Source organism: Zingiber officinale, chromosome 4B (assembly GCF_018446385.1).
Source record: "Zingiber officinale cultivar Zhangliang chromosome 4B, Zo_v1.1, whole genome shotgun sequence".
NCBI lineage: Eukaryota > Viridiplantae > Streptophyta > Magnoliopsida > Zingiberales > Zingiberaceae > Zingiber > Zingiber officinale.
The window spans coordinates 137,590,742-137,598,545 of NC_055993.1; positions in this window are offsets into that span (position 1 = coordinate 137,590,742).

Genomic DNA, 7,804 nt, shown 5'->3' on the forward strand with positions numbered 1-7,804 from the left:
AAGGTGAAGGAGCTCAAGTATGGTGTTGGATCTTTCTAGGTTAGTTGACTTATGGGTTGACTTGGTTTGTTTTCCTTTTTGACATGCATCACAGATTGAATTTTCAATAAATTTTAATTTGGGCAAACCTCTAACTAGATCATTTTGACTCATTCTTGAAATAAGTCTTGTGTGTGTGACCCAGCCTTCTGTGCCACAGTTGGGTTTCCTCTTGTTGTGTCAGGAGACACTTTATAGAGGATATTGATAAATTAATTGTGTAGATGTTATTTTTCCTAAGTCCCTTAAGTTTAATTTCTGGATTTTCAATATTTTTAACTAGACATCCAGATTTATCGAAATTAACTAGATATCCGCTGTCACACAATTGACTTATACTTAGTAAATTAAAGTTAAAATTGTCAACCAATAAAACATTTCGAATAACGAAATTGGAACTAAGTTCAATATTACCTTTTCCGATTACTTTAAGTTTACCGTTGTTGCCGAATGCAACTGATCCTAGACTCTTGTACTTGAGTTTGGTAAACTTCAACTTGTCTCCAGTCATATGTCTGGAGCATCCACTATCCAACATCCATTGATCCAATTCCTACACATGAAGTAGTTGAATTGGTTTCTTTTTAATGGATTAAAGATAGCGTGATTGAAGTAGACACTATGTTTATTGTCTCCTTAAATTTTCTATTCTATTGTATTCAAGATAAAAATAATTTTGAAATTTAAGTTTAAAATAATTTTAGAATTTAAGTTTGAAATAATTTTGACATTTAAGTTTTTTAAATAATTTTGAAATTTAAGTTTAAAATAATTTTGACATTTAAGTTTTTAAAATAATTTTGAAATTTAAGTTTAAAATAATTTAAGTTTAAAATAATTTTGAGATTTAAGTTTAAAATAATTTTGAAATTTAAGTTTGAAATAATTTTGAAATTTAAGTTTAAAATAATTTTGAAATTTAAGTTAAAATAATTTAAGTTTTTAAAATAATTTTGAAATATAAGTTTAAAATAATTTTGAAATTTAAGTTTAAAATAATTTTGAAATTTAAGTTTGAAATAATTTTGAAATTTAAGTTTAGAATAATTTTGAAATTTAAGTTTAAAATAATTTTGAAATTTAAGTTTGAAATAATTTTGAAATTTAAGTTTGAAATAATTTTGAAATTTAAGTTTAAAATAATTTAAGTTTTTTTTTTTTAATTACTTAGTCATCTCACCCGATCTAAATTCTCAATCAGGGAGTCCTATAACTTTTTGTGAGATGAATTGAGGTTCAATTAAAGGGTTTTGTTTAGTCTTGTGTTAGATTCAGGTTTAGCTTTGGATTCAACAAGTAAGCATTCTTTGGATAAACTTCTGGGCTATGGTGAGTCACAAGGAGCTCATTAAAGTAACCATGCCTTCGAGGTTTTCCAAATAGTCCTACCCATTGAACTTAATACTAAAACTTGGTCTAACTAGTTAGGATCCATTTAAGGGTAGCTTCGGTCAGTTTCACTTTGCCAAAATGCACCAGGTCGAAGCCATATCTTCCTAGACATGCGATGCCCAAGTTTCCCTAACGTACTATCATCCAAAAACTTCACCAGTACTGTGGTCAAGTTAAACTTATCCCGTTTTAATCTAACCTTAACTACCCTGTCGGGTAATCTATTCTTGTTTTACCCATTCCGGGTAAATTAGGTTCAGTTACCCTGTCGGGTAGTTCAGTTGGAGGTGCCAGCTAGTTTGGACCCTCCATCTATTTATAATTTCGATTTGTTTAATTTTGAATTTTTAATTTAATTTCGAATTATGAATTTGATTTTTAAATTTTTAATTTTTAATTTAATTTCGAATTTTAAATTACGATAGTTTTCATTTTAACTTTCCCTGGATCACGGCCTCGATATGGTCTGTCGAGATAGTATATTTGATCCTTCGGAACCCAGTATTGGCCAAGTCCAATTTGATTTATCAATTTGGACTTAGGGACCCATGCTTGGACTGATTTACTACTTTGTTTGTTTATTAAGGATAAATAAGATTTATATTTCTTTTTACTTTTATATCCTAGCCCAGTTCTATTGTAGACGGCTCTTTGTGTCCCAAGAATTAGATCCAAATTCTTGGAGCCCAGAGAGAACTTTTCTAAAGTAATTTTTAAATCATTTAACTGATTTTTCAGATTTGAATTTTCTTTCTCAAGTTGTTGTACTTGAGTTGAATCTTCAGTTAAAGATTTTGAGTTAGTTACTCCTTTAAGAATGGTTACTTCTTTTAAAAGTGACTTAATTTTCAAATTTGACTTGGCTAATTTGCGAAGTAAATAATTGACTAAATTATTAAGCCTAGGAATACTTACAGCGGAGTCTGGCCCTTCGGAAACGGATGCGGATCCGTGGCTTTGCTCGGAGTTGGCTTCTAACTCGCTCTCGGATTCGCTGATCTGGTCCAGGGCCATCAATGCGAGTAAACTTGTTTGGTCGAGTTCGTCGTCTTCGTCCTCCGAAGAAGATTCGTCCCAGGTTGCATTTAGTGTCTTCTTTCTTCTTTGCTTTTTGGCCTCCTTTTGGTTGGGACAGTTGGCCTTGATATGCCCTTTCTGGTTGCACCCGTAACATGTGACTTCGAACTTTACCTTTGAGTTTTGTTGGGCCTCCCTGGATTGGACTGCCTTCTTTAGATCTTTCTTGTTGAAGCCCTTCTTCTTATTATAGAGCTTCTTTACAAGATTCACAAGTTCGCTGGTCAGTTCATCTTCTGAATCTTCTGAGTCAGGTTCATCTTCTGATTCCGATTCAATTTTTCGCCGTCCTCTTGATTCCCATGTTCGATTCGTTCCTGCAACCAAAGCAATCCCCTTCTCGGATGGCTGTGCATTAGTTTGTTCATGGAGTTCGAATTCACTAAATAATTCGTCTAATTTCAAGGAGGACAAATCCTTAGAGACTTTATAGGCATCTACCATTGATGCCCATAGTGTACTCCTAGGGAATGAGTTAAGGGCATACCTTATTATATCTCTGTTTTCTACCTTCTGCCCGATTCCATGTAGAGAATTCAGGATATCTTGAATTCGGGCGTGCAAAGAGCTTGCCGTCTCACCTTCCTGCATTTTCAAATTGTATAGTTTATTTAGTAACAAATCACGCTTACTTACCTTGGTTTTCGAGGTGCCCTCGTGTAGTTCGATCAGTTTCTCCCATAGTTCCTTTGCGGAGGAGAATGGACCGACTATGTTGAGCTCTTCTTTGGTAAGACCGCACTGGATTGTGCAGGTGGCTTTGGCGTCGGCTTCCACCTTTTTGATAAATGCTGGCTCCCAGTTCTCACAGGATGTAGGCTTACCGTCTGTACCAGTTGGTAGTTGCAGTCCTGTTTTGACGATCATCCAGGTGTTGAACTGGATCTTTAGATAAATTTCCATTCGCCCCTTCCAATATCCGAAGTCTTCTCCGGAAAATAATGGGGGACGAACGGTGCTAAATCCTTCTTGTTGGGCCATTTAGATCTAAAAAAAACAGAAACAACAAGATCTATTCCAAGACTAAGTCTTGGATTAGTAGTGCGGGAGGAAGAAAGAAAAAAAATAACAGGCTCAAGTGGTATTGACCAGCTTTGAGCAGAAAATCGATTCGTAAAAAGAAATTAGAATATACCTATGAGGCTAAATTCTAATCGACTCCGAACAAAATTACGAAAAAAATATCTCGAATAGTGGTTGCACTGATTCAAGACGACCCCGCTCTGATACCAATTGTTGGATCGAGAAGCGCTAGAGGGGGGGTGAATAGCGCTCGTGGCTATTTCATTCGATTATCGGAAAACTATCGGAGTTAAAACGTGCAGCGGAATAAGCGGAAATAAAATAAAGAGACAACACAAAGAGACAGGTCGATTTTACTTCGTTCGGAGCCTAAGTCGACTCCTACTCAAAGGCCCGCGATCCTTGATCGCTTCCGGTGGGCAACAACTATAAGCTCGTTAAAAGATTACAATTATGAGTACAAATAAAAGCTATCAAAAAATTATACCGACAACAAGAAATGCTAATTCTGAAGCTTCGGGTCGTCGGGCACTTGTAGTAGCACTTCGGAGCGTCTTTTGGAGCAGCGAGTTGATGAAAGATCACTTAGAATTCGTTGTTCCTTGAAGCTGCACCTCAACCCTCCTTTTATATGCGGTTCCGGGCGCCTGGAGTGTGACGTGGCCAACCAACTAGGATGCTCCACGTGGCGAAGTCGCGCAGGGGATAGAATTTGGTCCCGGGCGCCCGGATCCATCCCGGGCGCCCGGACAACCTTTTTCCAGCAGGTTCCTCACCTGCAAACAAAGGTTAGTCCGAGCAAAATACCCTGCAAGACAATGTTAGAATCTGATAAAACACAGTAAGTAATAATTGACAGTCTTCGGACTGTCCGAGTCTGACTTTGGATTTCCAGCCGAAAGCCCTAGGTCGACCCGACGCCTACTGTTCCCTCTGCGGGGAACGCGTCCTCACCTACTCGGAGATTTACTTGCCGGTCGATCCTCCGGACTGGACTTTTGCTCAACACTCGATGCTTCCGGACTTTCTGCTGGACATCCGCTTCCCCGGCTAGTCCAGTCTTTCATCTGGTTCGCGACACCAGGACTTTTCACCTAGGGTTACCACCCCCTAGGACTTTTGCCTGAAGCCATCAACCTGCCAAGACTTTACGCATAGGGTTACCACCCCCTATGACCTAGGGTTACCGCCCCCTAGGGTTTTCCCTTTGCCTAACCGCAGCTAGGACTTTCCTGAAATCCTCAAGTAGACTTGTTAGACTAAAAAACATCTTAACTTTGAATTCTTTGCCGTTATCAAAACACGAGTTCGATCGTCGGATGCTTCCCGCACCAACACTTGTTTCCTCATTTTATTAAGTTGGTCAATCCTAGATGCTTCCTTCTCTACCTCTTCTTCATAATCACCTTCCATTCTTGTGATGATGTCTCTTTCTTCTTTCATATCATCCTCATCAATTTTTCCTTTCCCCTTGTCATATCAAGTTATTCTATAATTTTTGATCCTCTACTTCTGCTAAAACATTCTCCACAGGCTCACATATTTGTATCTTGCTCAATTTCCTCTTAGGTAAAAGCTAGAGCTATAATAGACTATTAATTGGAGTATTTCTGTAATCATAACGACTTATGTCACGTTCTCTCTTGTTCTAAAAGCGGTTTAGAATGCGGATCTATCACAGGGTCGCTTGATTGAAACTACATATCCTTATTTTCTATTATTTCGAGTAATTTTTTCACCCTATCATTTAGATGCATGTTCTCCATTGTTAGATCCTTGATTCGATTCACTTGAATAATGCAGTTAAAAAAAGGCTTTATTACTTTGCCTTCCTGCTTTGGTGTCATCAAATTGTGATGTCTCTATTGGACGTGGAATGTCGTCAACAAAATTAAGGTTCTTAACCGATACTTTTTCATATTAGGTAGCGATTAGTTCAATCATAATCTATCAAATTATAAAACAAATATTAAAAACTACATATTAACCTAACATATGACAATATTCAATATTTACCTCTTCAGATGAGACTCGATCGAACATAACCCTTATTTTACTAATATGTGAAGGAATATTCCTTCGCTTGTTTATTCGTGCTCCTTTAATAATGTATAGTTTCTAGATTGGACATTATCCAAAAACCATGTCTGCTTCATCATCACAAGTGTTACATATTCATACATGTCAGCAAAATGTTATCAAATTTATCATAAAAAATAAACTCACTTCTAAAGGACTAGCAAATCCCTTTAGGTAAGAGAGGTTGGTGTTGGAGTATATTGTTTGTGTTGATGAAAATATGCCCCCAATCTTAGGTAATTGTGAAGCCATAGATTTATGGATGACTTCAACCCAGCTGAATCTAATAAGATGATCAAAATCATCTACTATATCTATAAGACCTAAAGGGACCTTATATGTACTAGAAGAAAATAAAATATGAACAAATATATACAAAATGTAGAATACATCATCTATTTCAACGCGATTGATATAAAATTTAAGTAACTCCTAAATTCTTGATCTAGTAACTTTTTTTTATTTGAGAAGTAAGTTAGAAAGAGGTCACCCGATGCTTTAGTTGAATTGATCAAAATTGAAGCACATTGGTTTGCAATACCAAGTAACAAAGAAACGTCTATTTTAGTGAAGGCAACTGGTATACCTGAAAAACTTAAATGATTAGTTATTTTCTACGACAAGATAAGTATTATATAGAATAATATCATGCCTAACGTATCAAGCCCATGTTGGGTCTGATATGTGATCATTTCAGACCCTTGTTTGCCATGATATCCCAATACCAAGGCCATCAATTGATCAAAATTAATAAATATTAAAAATTTTAAACTATAAAATTCACAATTATAAGTCCTACCTGAGAATCTAAAGGTTTGAGAAGTTGAATCCCAATTTTGAAATATATTGACTAATATATCATGGATATGTTGCATATCTTATATGTCCAAAGAAATACTAAAGGGGGACTACTTGATCACTACTACTGTCAATTATGTAAAACAACATATCCATGATATCTTCATTTTTTTATGGATACTTTAAAAAAAATGTTAAAGTAATCTAGCACATTATTCTAATGTCGTTTCTGTCCAACATCAACATCAACTGAACCCTACATTCTTTTAAAAAAAATTAAATTAATAATAAAAAAATAACAAACTAGTTGAGCTTTTACAAATTCGATAGTTTTGAAGGTGATACCTTTGTAGATAATTGAACAACAGATGATGAAACACCCGACCCACTTTCTTACGTCATTTTGAAAGGAGAGTATTGACGAAAACCCTAAACCTTTCACTACAAAGACATGGTCAACGTGGATTTTCATTAGAAACCCTTGATGTTGTCAGGGGGACACACGAAAACACTTATTATATGTAGGCTTTCGATGGGAGAACGATCTCACAATTAAAACAAAGCTAAAGATTTTCACAATTGAAGAGTTAAGTAAAATGACAAGGTTTGCACACGCTGCGAAAGGGAGAAAGAAAATGTTGATTTTAGATAATTAAAATTTACATAGATATGCAATTAAATGAGCTAATGATCTTTCTTTGAAGATATAAAAATATCACAATTTTCTCTCATCTTTAGGGGATTTTTTTTACTTTCATACTCATTTTAAAACTAAATAATATGAAAAAATCTATTATTTTTTTAAAAAATAGTATATTGATGATTGCTGTCAAATTTTTAATTATAAGACTATCTTAAACCCCTAAAATATGAGATAAATATGTTAATTTATAAATCTATACAATTATAAATATTGTTTTTTAATAGACGGTGGGCTATAATGGATGGTTTCGATGGTAAAAAATGATAATGCTCATTTTAAATTATGTGAAAGAGGTAAATGATTCGAACACTGACCGATATATGAAAGAGGACATAGACATACTTACCAGCCAACCGTCAATTCTAATTTACACTAATACTGATAATCAGTAACAAAAATTATATGAAATGTCTCAAAGAAATTAGATATATAATTTTAATTAAAAAATAACAAAAAAAATATTCAGACGACAGAAGCAAATATAAAGCCAAATTTGGTTTCAATCCGCGCGAAATGCGTGGACATTTTTACTAACTATTTCTAAAGCGCGCGCGTATCACTGTTGAATTTCTTGATGGCTGGCGCAGTCCGTGTGGCTAAATTTGTTTTTCTTTTTTCGTCGCCGCTTATCCTACGAATTAGCGTACGACCCCGACTTGTAGGTGCCGCAGACTTGTCGTGACTAAAGTCGTT